Below are 17,563 nucleotides of genomic sequence, written 5' to 3'. Positions count from 1 at the left end.
ATGACACATCATTTAGCATTAAAATGGTTCGTTACAATATAAATAATGCCCATCATTTTCATTTATACTTTTTTTTATGTAAAATGCAGTTTTTAAAATTCAAAATTTTAAATCAGATTTTCCTCCAAAAGTAATAGTATGGTCTGAAAAATAATAATATTTTTTGACCCAATAAAAAATGAGTAGAAGGATAACACCATTTTTTTTCTGTTATTGCCTGTTAATTTTCTTTGTAACAGCCACTATACTGTACAAAAAATTAAAATACTATTATAGAAGCAAATAACGATCATTAGAATCATTATAATGGCCTAAACTGGTCCCCTACTTCTTCTTTCAAAGCAGCGTACTCTTGCAGGGTACTGCCTTTATTTTAATGCTTTAAGCTCGTGGAATGTAGAGCTCGGCGACAACTTCAAGGCGGCCACCAGCTACACCGTCCCCGGTTCCGGAAGAACCGAGGGAGGCTCTCTTCATCGAAACCTTTTCAGTACACGAAATCTCCAGTGTAATTAATTACCATCCCAATGTTGCCGATTCCATTCCTCTTGAAATTTTTATATTTTATAGAAATATTAAACAAGATTCAATCACTTCCTCGAGGAGTACGAAACGAAAACCACTGCATACTTGCATGATATTAAATATAAATTGTTTAGTATTTTAAAACTTAAATAGTACATTGTGGGCATCATGTGACTGCGAACTGTGCCAATATTTTTTTTTTTTATAACCCAATTGATTGAACTTTTATTTTAAAAATTGATCTACAAGAAGAATAAGCGTGATTGATTGGCACAATCGAGGTTCGCACGTTAAGTTTAGTCTCATATGTTTGGATACTTACGTAGGACTAAAAATCTATACAAAATATTTTTTAGTTAACTATTTTAGATAAGATTCTAAATTGCCTTAAATAATATTTTAGGAACTAGCCAATAGCCTATGTGGTCCATAGAAGCTGACAACGGGCGACAGATCTAAATAGACTACGACTGTTTGCTTGATGATTGACCACCGGGCTGATAGATGTAAATAAATTACAACTCATAGAGCTTGGATAGAAGCCAGTTCCTGTGGAGGAGGAGAAGATATCTCGCCTCGTCGAAACGAAGAGTCGTGCGGTCTACAGAGATCCACGCCTTCTGATCTCAAAGCCTCTCAGGTGCTTTGAGAGAGAGATGTGCTCTCTCTCTGTAAACCGCACGACCCTTCGTTGCGGCGAGCGATTTTTTCAGTATAACTTCTCAAAAAAAGAAGGTGATGCATGGTAGAAGGAGATGCAAAGGTGCCAGGTATATATGCTTATAATATTCCCCAAGAAGTTCTCCACCATCATATATTGATTTACTTCTTGTCCTCATATCTACTGTAAAACGTCTGAGTGCTGCTATTTTTTTTTTTCAAGAACCTCGATCCCCAAAGTGTTTAAACCTGGTTTTTGCTGTGAAACACCCATGTTTAATCTGGTTGCTAAAAAGGAGTCGAAATGCCAAATTCGTTTTTTAATTGTTTGTACAAAACCCTGAGTTGCAAAACGTTGCGAGGATGTTTTGGGAGACATGAAGCTTTTTTTTTTTTTTCCTCCATAGTTTCGCAGGTGGATTCCCTCATCTGTTTACTCAGGGATTTGTTATCATCTATCATTGACTGTCCGGACTCTCATAGCTCAATGTTAAATTGCTATCTTTTAGACTCTGCACCAAGTCCAATATTATTTGGAAATGAGCATGGCAACACAAAACCTGGAGTTCACCAGAAGGCCGTTGATTACCCGAGTCTTCTGTGAGATCCACAGGTGGGTTTGAATGTCTTTCAAGGTCGCATGCCAAACTTGCTCATATTTATCGATTCATAATTTTAAAAATTTTGAACTATAAATTCTGACATTGCATACGTTTAGAAATTTGATTATAAGGATCCATTTATTACTTCTATCTCTGTATTATTCTGATTGTATACATTTTCAACTATAAATATATATCAGGACCACTTCACAACTTTGAAGTAGGAAAGTTTTCTGCAGTATTCTTCCTTCCGGTATATTCTTCTTTCCTACAGGATATCAATAATTCTTCCAAGTACGAGGCCAACTCACAACTTTGAAGTAGGAAAGTTTTCTGCAGTATTCTTCCTTCCGGTATATTCTTCTTTCCTGCAGGATATCAATAATTCTTCCAAGTACGAGGCCAACTCACAACTTTGAAGTAGGAAAGTTTTCTGCAGTATTCTTCCTTCCGGTATATTCTTCGTTCCCACAGGATATCAATAATTCTTCCAAGTACGAGGCCACCTCACAACCTTGAAGTAGGAAAGTTTTCTGCAGTATTCTTCCTTCCCACAGCAAGGACATCAATAATTCTTCCAAGTACGAGGAGATCATTGTTTTCTTCTTTTTAGCATGGTTATTTGGTATTGGACAAAAGAAGGCCTTTACAAGCTCCTCGAGGGCCATGGTGAACTTCACGGTTGACTTGATTTTTCCTCTTAACCAAAATAGAATTTGGGACGCATACGGACATGGGCAGCCTACCTTGTCATTGTGTTGGGTTGATATAAAAATTACTCATAAACTAAGTCATCCGCATGCAAGACATTATTAGTATGAGCTCCACCAAATTTTTGGCCATCATCCGGCGTTCATCAAGTATTGGATATGAACAGAATATCTCTTAGTTGTTACCAATAGATCGGAACAGGATACCCATTGCCTGTTTTACAGTTGTAACAGACATGACTATAATGGAACTACCGATTGTAACTATGCGATTTTGCACTCTCGATATGTAGTTGTTATTGAAAATGATAATGAAATACAATCTAGCGATTAATTTTCACTTTCTTACGGGGTAAATTTTTATCAGTTCTTCGTTAACTTCTCCATACCATGTTCCACTTTCTCAGGCATATTAAAAGGTTGGGTATTTGTAAACTGTTACAATTTCAGATTGAATTAAACCCATAAATTGTGCTTAGTGTAAAGGGATGTGATGAGAGAAATATTGGACACCTCGACTTGGGGCCTGACCGACCTTCTTGTCCTCGGACATAAACCGATGTAAATGACTTCAGCTCCAATCAAGGAGTCGCCATCCGTAGAGAACAATCAGCAGGTATCGACAAGGGCCCAGATAACAATAAAGTTGGCTCCCTTATTTAAGGAGAACGATTCAGAAGACCTGAGGCATGCAATACGCTACCTTTTTCACAGAGCTCTCACTTTGCTGAAATCTCTTCCTTCTATAGTGTTGCCTTATTGTTCTGACTTAGGCGTTCGAATCTATTTCATTGCAACAACCCATCGTGCTTGTAGACAAGGAGCAGCTTGACCTGCTTACTTAGTAGCATAGTTGAACATGGACAAATATTACTTCTCTCAGGTGGGAGATAAGGAGCAACTTCTCCCAGGTGAAAAAAACTCGACCCCGTTGAGTGCAGGTTTGACCGGCAGTCGTACTGCTTTAGGAGATTACGGTCAAGGCGCTACAACTCAGCTCTGAACATCAGACTTTGGTCGATCTTTTCACTGAACAAGATAACGTTGGTAACCACTATTCTTGATTGACATAACCTGCTCATCCAATATATGTTCTATTTGTTTTCTGCGTGCATGAAATTTAGGAGGTGGTGGCTCAATAGCAGGTAATAAGTCAGGGTGTTCAACATGAATGGGCATATCAACAAAGGGGTCAGAAGGCATGAATATTGTCTTTTTGTATGGAACTAAATCTTCAATATTAAATTACGCACTAATCCTATAGTCCTCGGAAAGATCCACAGCATATGCATTCGAATTAATTTTCCATAGGACTTTGAACGGTTTCTCACTACGAGCTTGCAATTTCTTGAATGTTTCTGAAGAACGTCGTTCAAACATAATTCTTATCATGACGTAACCTCTTTCACTTAGTTCTTTATAACGTCCGTGTAAATCAGCAAGAGATTTATATTTTAAGTTATTAAAGTGAATGCAATTGCTGATTTCTTGATGCAATGAATGTGGATGTGATGCAAATAATTATACAGACTTAGAGACTCTATACTGATGAGATATGAAAATCAGGTTTATGGGCTGCCTAGGTTTGTAATCATGCACTACTTCGAAGAAACTCATGCCTAAGGACCTATTGACCGAACTATTATATGCAAACGCAACTGTCAGTAACACTAAATTTCAAGTCCTAGCATATGCATTCGGGTTGAGCCTATAATATGGAAGGTTGGGTAGAGATGCTCCGAAAACTAAATCAATTGCATGTTGGATATCACGCATCGGAGAAAGTGCATCTAGAAGATCATCAAGGACTACAGAATGAAACTCCTTTAGAAGGAGAACTACTACAGGAGAATGTTAAAGGTTGGACTCCACATTGGTATCTTTAGCCACAAGTGCCAACTCTGGCGACTGGCTCTCGATATCTTTCACTACCTCCTTCACAGTAATGATGTGAAGTAGCTTGATTGTACTTAGGTCAATAGTCTTCCTTTGGAAATCATTCTGGACAAAGTCTAATCCTATGGGTTCGTCTTTAAAGTCTTCTACATAGTCTTCTATATTTGGTTCATAGACTTCTTCGACATATTCGGCCTCTTGGTTCCTAACTTCTAGTTTAGTTATCAGGTAGGTCTTAGTGGAATAATGGGACGCTATATGGCCGAATTGTTGACACCTAGAGCATTGGGTTTAGTGCCTAGGAGAATGGGAAAGGACTATAGGTGGTGCGGCCAAGCCGATTTTAGGTTGGGCTGCAACGGAGGTTGGTGGTTTAGGGATCCTAATGCTTCGCATGAGCTCACGGACCTTTTGTTTGACTTCTTCATCTGAAGCTCGCAGGGCAGTGAATTGTTCCATGAGAGCCCTCAAAACATCGGAATTCATGACAGCTACAGGGTTCTAGGTTGATTGAAATGGTACTCCTTACCACTATGGGTTGGCATGCAAGGATAACACTATATACGATAAAGTAAATTGCAATGTCACCAATGAAACCCTAATACATATGATACAGGATAACCTACCAATGCAGTTTATTATGATTTCATAGATCAGCAAGTTTTTACATGAATAACTTAAAGTTTAAATGTTGTTGATTTTTACTTTGATTATTCGGAAGTAAGAATTAAGATTATTCAATTTAAGAAATTAGATTGCAATCAAGTAGTACAATTGTTCCGATCCTAAAGTAATCTGATCGAAGAATGCTGAGAAACATCCAGTTGCTAGGGTGTGCCAATTTAATATCTAGATTTTAAAAGGCAAATAGGATGAGTTTGAAAGTAGGGGTTCTATGTTTTGAATTTTGACATCAAAAGTAAGTTTCAAGAATATGGCTATCATGCAAGACAACTAGAATATAATTAAATGAACAAGTCCAAAAAAAGTGAAAACCTATCACCTGTTGGGAAGCAGTCGAATAGGATTGTTCGCTCGTGGCTTCTCAAGCAATGGAGACGATGAGGGACGCAGCGCAGGGACTCAGTGGAGCTGATTGCTGAAGTCAGACTATTGCAAGGTTGAAATGGATACCAAGGGGATGCTGTCGTGGGTCTGGGGTTGCAGTTAGGCCGTGTAATGAAGAGGGGAATGGGCGGTGGGGTGGGCGCAGCTTGTTGGGCCCTGATGGACCTGGCTTGGTTGACTCGGGGATGGGGAAGAGAGGGTTTGGGAGATGTAGCTGAAAAGATGGACAAAGAGGGGGAGATGGGGTTTGGTGCTAAGAAAGCCGACGACCAAAGGAGACGGCCGGGAGCTTTGGGCAGCGGTCGACGAAGGAGAAGGAGGGGTCGGTTAGAGGAGGGACTTGGAGGCGGTGGCGTTTGGCAACAGGAAGAGCTGCGCTTCAAGGGCGGCGGCAGCTGGGAGCTTCAGGCGGTGGCCGACGCTGGGCAGCGTTGCTGCAGTCGCGAAGGCGGTGGAGCAACTGGTTGTGGAAGAGAAACAAGTAGGCGCTCGGCGGTCGCGGCTCGGTGTAGCGCGGCGACGGTGGCGGTGCGGCCATGGGCGGGGCCAAACCCATGCGGACGGTCGGGAAGACGAAGGTAAGCCAATTTTTTTCCTTTTTTTTCTTTTTTTCTTTCTTTCTCTCTCTCTCTTTTTGGATCCGCACTACCGAATTTGAGTTAATGGATTTTGTGACTTACCTGTTAATCTTTTCTTCAACCTTCCGATGCTTTCAGCAAGAGGGCTTCCAATCCTTGCGGCTGCAGCTACGGGGGAGGGCTACGATGGCTATACTGGCGACGGGCAACTTCGGCAGGCGGCGGAGTCCGGTGACGAGCCGATGGCAAGGTGGTGGCGGTGCGACGCGGGGGTGGTGGAGATCCTCCTATAGAGGTGCGATGAGTGGGACGGCCGATGAACCAGGCTTTTCCGGTTCCTTATGGCTGGGGTTGGCCGATGCGGACAACTTGGCTGTGGCGGCACGCGGCAGTGACGACGGTCGCGATCTTGGCAGCTGGTGGGGAGGAGTTATCGAAACGGGGTTTTGTGCTGGTGAAAATCGAAAGAGGGAGAGGGAGCATGTTGAAATCGGGAGGTTTGTGTGGAAGATGAAGAGGGGAAGGTGGATGGTGGAAGAGGAGGCTGCGCAGCAGGGGCGGCGGTGGTTTCAAGTGGCAGCAACGGCAGACGTGGAGAACAAATCGGGGTGGTCCGTCCAGAAATAAGATCTCGGGGCTTTGGCAACAGAGGCAAAGCCGAGGCTCTGATACCAAGATGATGGCGAACCACTGCAGGGAGGAAGAGAGAAAGAGGAAGAAGAAGTGAAGGAGAAGGAAGAAGAGGTTATAAAGATACATAAAGAAGAGAAGAGTAGGAGGAAGAAGAAGAACAAGAAAGAGACTAAAATTTTTTCATTCAATCATCAATCGCCTCATACATGAGAGGGATGGTCTTTATATAGACCTTACATCTTGATCAAGTAAAGTAATCAATTGATCAAATCAATCAACTAACACTGACTAAATTTGGATCCTTATATCAATTAATCCCTTATCAAAATTGGTTCATTAAATTGACCGAATTATATAAACCCAATTGACTAGTCTAATAACAAAACAACTGACCAAATTGACTTGACTAAGACAAAAGAAAATAATGCAAGAAAAAAAATAACTCGGACTCAAATGGACCCAATCTGGGTCTGACTCGATCCAGAGACTTAGGATCATCTAAATGAAGGGCTCTAATGTCCCCATCAGATACTTCAAAAAACTTCTCTACTTTCATTATCTTCTGGTGTGTGCAGTAACCTCGGCATGAATCGAGCAAAAAAAGAGAGAGAGAGAGAAAGCTACAACAAAAAGTCAAAGATGGTGACAATGACCTGGACTCAAACAAAGAGCAAATAGTGACACGACACAAATCCACACCGAAGTTAGGTACTTGGAGAACTCCTCGCTTTTATTAAAGTTGTAACCTTTTACACTAATCTTAGTAGAGGCCAAAGAAAAAGAAAGTACATCAAGCTAGGCTTACTCGAGCAAAAAAGAAAAGAGAAACAAAAATGGCGAGGCAGAAGACTTTTGTCTTGTCCTCGACCCGATAGCACCTTAATCGTGGCCAGCATCACCGCCTTCGCCATCGACAAGGTCGCCACCTTCACTGACACCGCCATCATCATTGTTAAGGATCTAGAAATCCATCCTCAAGAAAAGCCGTGGGGCTTGAGCTCGGCATGTCTTGAAGCCCTTCCCAAGGTGTCAACCGCAGTCTCTAGGGCCTCTTCTTGAAACTTCTTTGAGGTGCGATACTCTTCGACCGCTTCCACGACCTTCACCTCGGCACAAAGGGCCTGCTCGCTAGCCTTGGTAGCTCGAAGGTTTGCCTCGTTGGCCTGTTGTTCGGCCTTCCAAGCCCTCTGCTCGGCCTTTTGTAGAAAGATCTGCCGCTCTCTGATCGGCAGTTTTGAGGGCCTTCCTAGTCGCATATAGCTGGGCATCCTTCGCCTCTGCCTAGGTTTGTGCAGCCGAAGCGCGAGTTTCCACTAACCTGGACTCATCCTTAACTGACTTGGTCTTTGCCTTGGCCGCCTTGGTCATCGCCTCGAGCAGCTCGGCCTGCTCTATGACCGCTTTCCATTTTTTCTCGAGCGTCGAAATACACTTCGTGAACCTCTCAGCGAGCCGCTTTGTCTCGCTGACCAAATGTGCATGCTAAAAAGGAGAATAAGTCAACAACCAAAGTGAAGGACCACACGAAGGTTTGCGGGTCAGAGACCTATCTGGATGATCATGGTGTAGTTATCATTGAAGAACCCGTCGAGGCCTCCAAAGCGCATAGTCTTCATGTTGGCTGGGAGTTGCCTAGACAAACTCCTTTGCCACCCCAGGGTTTGTTAGAGTCGAGCCTAACTTTCGAACATACTACCACGGAGAGTAAAACCTAGGAATGCAGCCCAAGGCAGGAGGGCGCTCCTGGCGAGCGGATGAGCTCGAACCTAACCAAGTCGGGTTGCAGACCTCGAGAGCTGGACAACCTCTGCACGACCTCGGTAATGGTAGCCGAAGAAGGCTCCCACCTTTGCTTTCCTTACTGGAGAGCCTCATCTTCTTTGTGGAGTGATTGATTATAACCCTATTTGATTTTGATGAGCTCAAAGCATTTGAGTATATCTTATGTTATACTAATGAATTCAATCTAGTGTTTCAGTCAAATACTTGTAAATTTATGGTTAAGTGTCTCAAGCTTTGGTTCAATACATTTTGGATAAGTAAGGAATTCAATTTGAACCAAAGTCTGAGTCTCGAGTCGACTTCGGGAGATTACGAGTCGACTCCAAGCGTATCAGAAGCACTGGCACAAGCTCGAGTCGACTCCTATACATTACGAGTCGACTCCGACTGAGAACAGACAGCCGGACAGAAAGATTCATCTCAGAACCTGTTAACGAGTCGACTCCTGAAGAATTCGAGTCAACTCCAATGCTTGCCGAGTCGACTCCAGGATAGTACGAGTCGACTCCAGAAAGTAACAGACAGAAACACAGAGAAGCTATTTTGGACTCTGAGAGCCGAGTCGACTCCCGAAGAACTCGAGTCGACTCCGATGGTTGGCAGGTCGACTCCTAAGGAAGCGAGAGTCGACTCCCAGAGAAAAGCAAGGCAAAAGTCAGAGAGCCAATTTCGGACACTGAGAGCCGAGTCGACTCCCGCAAAGTCCGAGTCGACTCCAAGGCAGCGCAACCCCAAAGACAGAAGACGGTATTTTCGTCTCTAAGAGGCGAGTCGACTCCAAGACAGTTCGAGTCGACTCCAAGGCAGCGCAAGCCCAAAAGATAGAAGACTCTATTTTCATCTCTGAGAGCCGAGTCGACTCCGAGACAGTTCGAGTCGACTCCGAGACGGCACAAGTCAACAGACAGAAGATCGGGAGTTCGGGCTCTGAGTGCTGAGTCGACTCCCAGAATATCCGAGTCGACTCAAGTGAGCAAATTTGAAAGCAACATATCTGGATTCCTTAGAACGAGTCGTCTCCAAAAGTGCCAGGTCAGCTCCAGACATTGGGGAGTCGACTCCAGGTTCAGTCGAGTCGACTCCAAGTCAAGACAGCACTTTAATTCAAATCCATAACAGTTGCCGAGCCGTCTCCAGAAAAGCATGAGTCGACTCCTGCAACAGGCGAGTCGACTCCAGATCGCGCGAGTCGACTCCGATTCCAACGGAAACATTGTCAGGAGTTGCAGAATGTGCAGAATGGCTAGTAATCTGGGTCTAACGGCTATTTCTCTTGGGGAATGGCTTAAATAGCCACAGAGAACTGTAGCAAGGTAGAGAAGAGACATTCCATTCAAAGAAAACAAGTAATCTCCACCTACCAAAGAATTTCAAAGGAAATACAAGTGAAAGAAGGAAGAGGGGCATTAAACTCCATCCAACCAACTCTTCCCAGCATTCAAGAAGTCTCCGTCAGTCATCAAATCTTCGAGACATTCAAGAGGAGACCCCGAGTTCGAGAAGCCCTCCTCTACATCTTCATAAATCTGTTTGAGGGCTCCTAACTTCTCTCTTATTATTATCGCTGAATATCTGCTTGTTAAGAAGCTTCCTTTTTCTTTTTATTTTCAAACCATTTGTTTCTTACTTGATTCAATCAGGGGATTGAATCAAGGGTGTTAAGGTTTGTTGGTGAGCCTAGGTTAAAACCAACGGTGTAAGTGTTTGATTGTGATTCCGAAAAAACAATCGGGTGGTTCTAGTCGGTGAGCCTGGAAAAACCGACCGAGTTCGTTGTGATCTCGTAAAACAACAAGTTGGGTTGTGAACTTGTAAAACAACCAGCTGTAATCCGAAGAGTTATAGTGAATTTCCAAGTGAGGCTTGGGGAGTGGACGTAGGAGCAAGGGTTAGCTCCGAACCACTATAAATTTGCTTGTGTCTGTGATTGCTTTATTGTCTCTTACTTTTCCTTCATCCACTGCATATAGCAACTAATTAATCCACTTACAAAAAGTTTTAATTAGTTACTCACAAAGCTTTTAATTGCAATAATTATTTTAAAACCCAATTCACCCCCCCCTCTTGGGTTGTCTATCTGGGCAACAAGTGGTATCAGAGCCGGAACTCTTTTACCAAAAGAGTAAAAGATCAAAATGACAACCCCATTTGGATCTTCTCATATTGAGGGCCAGTCCACCCATAGACCTCCATTCTTCAATGGATCCGACTACTCATATTGGAAGGCTAGGATGAGAATATTCATCCAAGCACAAGACTATGAGATGTGGACCACCATACTGAATGGACCATACATCCCATCAATTTTTGTAGAGGGTGTTACTATACCCAAACTTGAAAAGGATTGGGATGACAATGACATAAGGAAGGCACAACTAAATGCCAAAGCAATGAATGTGCTTTATTGTGCTTTAGACCGAAATGAATTCAATAGAGTCTCTACTTGCAATTCAGCAAAAGAGATATGGGACAGACTTGAAGTGACCCACGAGGACACGAATCAAGTCAAGGAGTCTAAAATAAACATGTTAGTTTATAAGTATGAACTATTCAAAATGGATTCCAATGAAAGCATCACTCACATGTTTACTAGATTTACTGATATTGTTAATGGCCTGAAAAGTCTTGGAAAAGGCTATGCTAACAGTGACCTTGTCAGGAAGATTCTTCGATCTTTGCCAAGGTCATGGGAAGCCAAGGTAACGGCAATCCAAGAAGCCAAGGACTTAAACAAGCTGCCACTCGAGGAGCTTCTTGGATCCCTCATGACGCATGAGCTAACAATGAAACAACACAGTGAAGAAGAGTCCTCTCACAAGAAAAAGGTAATAGCCCTCAAATCTGTTTCTACTAACAAAGATTTATCTTGCAGCAGCAGCAGTGAAGAGGAAGACAATGAGGGAGAGGATGAAGAGGCTCTTTTTGTAAGAAAATTTCGTAGATTCATCAACCGAAAGAAGTCCATACATCAGAAGAGAGGTTCAACAAATTTCCACAACAAAGATAAAGGTAAGGAAAGGGAGAGTGAAGGAATCGGATGTTATGAGTGTAAGAAGCCGGAGCATTTCAGAGTTGATTGTCCTCTGCTGAAGAAAGGCAGCAGATACAAGAAAAAGAAAGTACTTGTTTCCACCCTATCGGACTCCGATACATCATCATCATCATCGGATGAGGAACAAGAAGAAAAGGCCAACCTATGTTTTATGGTAAACGACAATGAGGTAACATCTGAAACACATTTAGACTTTACCTCCGATGAATTATATGATGCTTTCAATGAATTAATGGACGAATATAAGACAATAAACCTTAAGAACAAAGAATTGAAACTAACTAACCAATCTCACTTCCGTAAGTACGATACATTAGTTAAGGATAAAGATGTTATCATTAAAGAAAATTCAGAACTTAAGACAAGCAACCAAATGTTAATTCAAAACACTAATACCTTAATTAAAGATAATAAAAAACTGACCAAAGAAATATCAGAACTTAAAAACGATAAACAAATCATAAAAGAGAGTCTCACAAAAGACTTAAATGCACTAAAAACAGAAAAATAAAAGTTGGCACTAGAACTTGAAAAGTACAAACCTTTTGTAGAAAAATTTACATATAGCTCTGAAAAATTGAAAATGATACTTAATAGTCAACGAGCTGTGTTCAATAGAGCTGGTTTAGGGTATAAACCAAAAAATAAGCAAAAGCTCCTTAGTAATTTCTTTGTAAAAGCAGGAGAAAGCAAAATTAAGAAAATAACCTGTTTTTGCTGTGGAACAATAGGACATAAAGCTAATGTGTATGATCATAGAAAAGAAAAAGCTAAAGAAAAAATTAAAAGGGTTTGGGTTCCAAAAGGAACCAACATTACTAACCATGAAGGACCCAAGAAAATTTGGATACCTAAAATTGTATGATTTCCTTGTGTAGGAGTGTCTTGCAGCCAAGGTCGACAAAAACTGTTGGTACTTGGATAGTGGCTGCTCAAGACACATGACGGGCGACAAAGACCAATTCTTCACCCTTGAGCCTAAGAAGGGAGGTGCTGTGACATTTGGAGACAATAACCAAGGTCACATCATTGGTATAGATAAAGTACAAATCACCCCTTCAACCTTTATTGATAATGTTCGATATGTTGATGGTCTTAAGCATAACCTACTTAGCATTAGTCAATTGTGTGATAGAGGTTTTGATGTTCTGTTCAAACCATCTTTATGCATCATAACCAACTCAATTGACAACAGTTTAGTATTTAAAGGAATAAGACGTGGCAATGTGTACGTAGTAGATCTTGAGGATCTTACCAAACATAACCCCTGTTTAGTTGTGAATGATACTAAGGACAATGATGCAAGTTGGTTATGACACCGTAAGTTAGGTCATGCAAGTATGGATACAATATCAAAACTAGTTAAAAGAGATTCCGTGATAGGTTTGCCAAAACTAAGATTTGAGAAAAATAAAATCTGTGAAGCTTGTCAATATGGCAAACAATCAAGGAACTCCTTTAAATCCATAAATTGTGTCTCTACCTCTAGACCTCTTGAACTACTACACATGGACCTATTTGGACCAACTAGAACCACAAGTCTAGGTGGAAACAAATATGGTCTTGTTATTGTAGATGATTTTTCTAGATATACTTGGGTCATGTTTTTAGCTCATAAAGATCAAGCATTTTCAGTATTTAAGAAATTTCATAAGGAAGTAACTAATGCTAGAGATGCTTCAGTCATAGCTATTAGAAGTGACCATGGAACGAAATTTAAAAATCATCTATTTGATGAATTTTGTAGTAAAAAGGGGATAACTCATAATTTTTCTGCACCTAGGACACCACAACAAAATGGAGTTGTAGAAAGGAAGAATAGAACCCTAGAGAAAATGGCTAGAACCATGCTATGTGAAAGTAATCTCTCTGAGTATTTTTGGGGAGAAGCCATTAATACATCATGTCATATATTAAATAGAGTTTTATTGAGACCCATTATAAAGAAAACACCTTATGAACTTTGGAAAAATAGAAAGCCCAAAGTAAACTATTTTCATGTTTTTGGATGTAGGTGTTTCATTCATAACAATGGGAAGGATAACTTAGGTAAATTTGATTCTAAATCTGATGAGGGTATATTTTTGGGGTATTCTACAACAAGTAAAGCCTATAGAGTTTTTAATAAAAGAACCCTTGTTATTGAAGAGTCTATACATGTTGTTTTTGATGATACTAGTGATATCTCTTCTAACAAGAGAGTTGTTCTTGATGATGATGCTGAAATTCTTAAAGAAAAGATTGATGAGATGACATTACAAGAAGATGAACAAAAACTAATTGGAAATGCATCATCAAGCCAAGAGGCAATTGTGGATCATGGGTTGACTAAGGCTTGGAAGTATGCTCATGGGCATCCTAAGGAATTAATTTTAGATGATCCATCTCAACTTGTTAGGACTAGAGCATCTCTTAGGAACTTAAATAATCATCTAGCATTTGTCTCATATTTTGAACCTAAACACATAGAAGAAGCTGAAAAGGATGTAAATTGGATAAATGCAATGCAAGAAGAACTAAACCAATTTACTAGAAACAAGGTATGGAACCTAGTTGAACGACCTTCTGAATATTCAATAATAGGTACCAAATGGATATATAAAAATAAACTTGATGAAAATAAAATTGTAATTAGGAACAAGGCTAGACTAGTAGCAAAGGGCTATAATCAAGAAGAAGGTATAGACTTTGATGAAACCTTTGCTCCTGTAGCTAGACTTGAGGCAATTAGATTGTTACTAGCATTTGCATGCTCTAAAGATTTCAAATTATTTCAAATGGATGTAAAAAGTGCCTTTTTGAATGGGTATATTAATGAGGAGGTGTATGTAGAACAACCTCCTGGTTTTGAAAATCATCAATACCCCAATCATGTGTATAAATTATAAAAAACCATTTTATGGTTTGAAACAAGCACCTAGAGGATGGTATGAAAGACTTAGCAAATTTCTACTAGATCATGAGTTCTCTAGAGGAAATGTAGATACAACATTATTTTTAAAGAAGAAAAATAAAGAAATGTTAGCAGTGCAGATTTATGTTGATGATATTATTTTCGGTGCTACTAACAATCGCCTCTACGAAGAATTTGCTGACTTGATGCAGAGTGAATTTGAAATGAGCATGATGGGAGAGCTGAACTATTTTTTCGGGCTCCAAATCAAACAATCTGAAGAAGGGATCTTCATCAATCAAGCTAAATACATCAAGGAGATGCTTAAGAAGTTTGATATGGAAGGAAACAAGTCAATCAGCACACCCATGAGCTCATCATGCAAACTAGACCAAGATGAATCAGGTAAATCAGTAGATCAAAAGATGTATAGAGGTATGATAGGATTTTTATTATATCTCACTGCAAGTAGACCTGATATCATGTTTAGTGTATGCATGTGTGCTAGATATCAATCTAATCCTAAGGAATCACATTTAATTGCAGTCAAGAGAATCTTTAAATATCTAATAGGAACAAAAAATATAGGTTTATGGTATTCTAAAGAATCTAGCCTAAACTTAATAGGATATACAGATTCAGATTTTGCTGGTTGTAAACTTGATAGAAAAAGCACCAGCGGGTCATGTCAATTCTTAGGAGAAAATTTAATCTCATGGTTTAGCAAGAAACAAAACTCGGTTGCATTATCTACCGCTGAAGCCGAATATGTTGCTGCCGAAAGTTGTTGTGCTCAAATCATGTGGATCAAACAACAACTTGAAGATTATGGAATTAAACAAGATAAAATTCTCATTAACTATGACAATACAAGTGCTATTAACCTAACTAAGAATCCAATTTAGCATTCAAGAACCAAACACATTGAGATAAGACATCACTTCATAAGAGATCATGTACTGAATGGTGATGTGACACTTCAATTTGTTTGCACTGATGATCAACTAGCTGACATCTTCACAAAACCCTTGAGTGAAGAGCGATTCTGTGTACTTAGGAGAGGATTACGAGTGATTGATCCATCCTAGTGATATTCTCTTCTAATTCATTGATTTTGATGATTAGCTTGTGTTAAATATAGAGTTTCTCATCTATGATCATCAAATCAGATCACAAACTTTTTGATTATCCCTTCTTCGGCACGAAAATAACATGATTTTTGGGTACGTGCCAGAATTCGAGTCGACTCGGATACATTTTAGAGTCGGCTCATGAGGGGAGTCGACTCGCACATAGTTAGGAGTTGACTCGAGGTCGATGGCATCATAGGGGGAGTCGACTCGCGCATATTTTGGAGTCGACTCGAGGTCGAGTCGACTCGCGACTTACTGGAGTCGACTCGAGGTCAGGAATCCGATGTTTTAACCCTAATCGAAGCGTTCAATCGACACTTCTATTCACCGCCGCCACTGTTCAAAAACCTAGAGTCGTCTCCGACCTCGTCTCCGACCTTTGTTAGGGCATTTCCGTCGAGTTTCCCTCCGTTCCTCGTGTCCTTTCCCCCTCCTTAGGTCTAGGATGCCTCGGAAAGTTGTTGTCCCGAGCCGGAAAAGGCCCCACCCCGCGAGCGGTACCGAGCGACGGTCAAAGGCTCGAAATGATCCCGTGAGGCCACAACCTCCGGTTCCTTCCCCGCCGAGGCCGGTTCCCTCGCGTCTGTGCGCCGGGAAGGCGGTCTCCACCGGGAGATACGTCAACTTTGACTTCCTCTCCCGGGAAGGCTTTACCCTAGGGCATAGGTTAAGGGCTCAAGGGTTAGAAAGATTTTGTTCCCTAGATCTCCCTACTTACCCAGGGCTAGTTAGGGAATTTTATGGTACAGTAGCTAGGGGTAATGGTGGGATTCAGGGAACTGTAGCAGGTGTCCCTTTGTTTATTTCAGAGGATTTCATTGCTCAAGTCCTCCATCTTCCCCAAGTAGGATTGTTTCCCTCTCACCCCACAGATAGGACTGAGGCCCTTACGACCATACTAGGGAGTCCACCTCAGTCCCCCCTAGAAGAGGTGTCTGCAAGTCAGCTATCAGCTGAAATGCGGCTCCTCTTGAGTATCATATCTAGGACCCTCTTCTCCAAAACAGGCCGTTTTGATTTTGTATCTGAGAGGGACCTAGCCTTGATGTTCTACATTCTTCAGGATACTCCAATCAACTTTCCAAAACTCATCTATAAATACCTATGTGAGCCTCTAGACAAACCTAGGCTCAGTCTTCCCTATGGCATGCTCTATACCTTGATCTTTAGGGAGTTAGAGGTCCCCATTCCTGAGGGGGAACCCTCTCGCTCACTGCGATACACAAATCGCATGGGTGAGGGAACTCTTCACAGGATGGGATTCCATAAGGTTGAGGGAGTCTGGGTCCGGAAACCATCCTCTTCCACACCTTCTGACCCTACTACTCGACACTCTCCCAGCCCTGATCATGACTCCGATTTTCCCACCTATCCCTCCACTTCAGCACCATCTACTTCAGCCGGACCCTCCACTGCACCACCTACTCAGCCACTAGAGGTCCGAATATCTCCTGAGCAGCTCCGGGAGTTGCGGCAGGAGATCGTGAGGGATCTTCGGGACGACCTACTGAGGGAGCTCCGAGGTCCAGCGACTGCTCTCTCCACTGCGCTGGTTCCATCTTTGGGAGCCGTGACCGAGATGACGGCTCATCTGAGGGAAGAAATTTACAATGTAAGAAGCCTAATTCAAGCCCAATTTTCGAATATGAGCGATGTTACGAGTAACACAAGAAAGCTGCGAGAAGACATCCGACAGGAGCTAGACAGCCAGAAGCAGGGTGCCGAACGGCTATCCAATGTACTGATCTTCAAGTTGGATACCCTCCAAGAGAATCTGACTGAGCTTACCTCGATCCAGAGTAGGGCCACCTCGGAGATCATAAAGCAGCTAGGAAACATCTCAGAAGGGATCAGTTTAGTTATGCATCATATTAGACTGGGCACAGGAGCCTCCTCATCCAAGAAATCCTAGTGTAGCTTGCTTTTTCTTATTGATATGTACTTACTTCTACACTTTTGATGTATCTACAATTGTACTTAAATTTACATCAATACAATGAGTAGACATTTCTCTTCCAAATTGTGCAAATT

The 17,563-nt window shown here is 41.5% G+C and overlaps 1 long non-coding RNA gene across 1 annotated transcript; it reads left to right on the top strand.

The window, feature by feature from the left end:
* The first annotated feature begins 829 nt into the window (after positions 1-829).
* Positions 830-2,837, top strand: LOC148715558 (uncharacterized). Its single transcript, XR_016398303.1, has 2 exons — positions 830-1,295; positions 1,593-2,837. It is a non-coding gene; the product is annotated as an uncharacterized LOC148715558 (long non-coding RNA).
* Positions 2,838-17,563: the final 14,726 nt, after the last annotated feature.

The sequence above is a fragment of the Phoenix dactylifera genome, chromosome 1 (genome assembly GCF_051530095.1).
Source record: "Phoenix dactylifera cultivar Ajwa chromosome 1, Ajwa_hap1_PhDact_Kaust_v1.1, whole genome shotgun sequence".
Classification (NCBI taxonomy): domain Eukaryota; kingdom Viridiplantae; phylum Streptophyta; class Magnoliopsida; order Arecales; family Arecaceae; genus Phoenix; species Phoenix dactylifera.
This window is presented reverse-complemented; position numbering and strand designations above follow the sequence as displayed.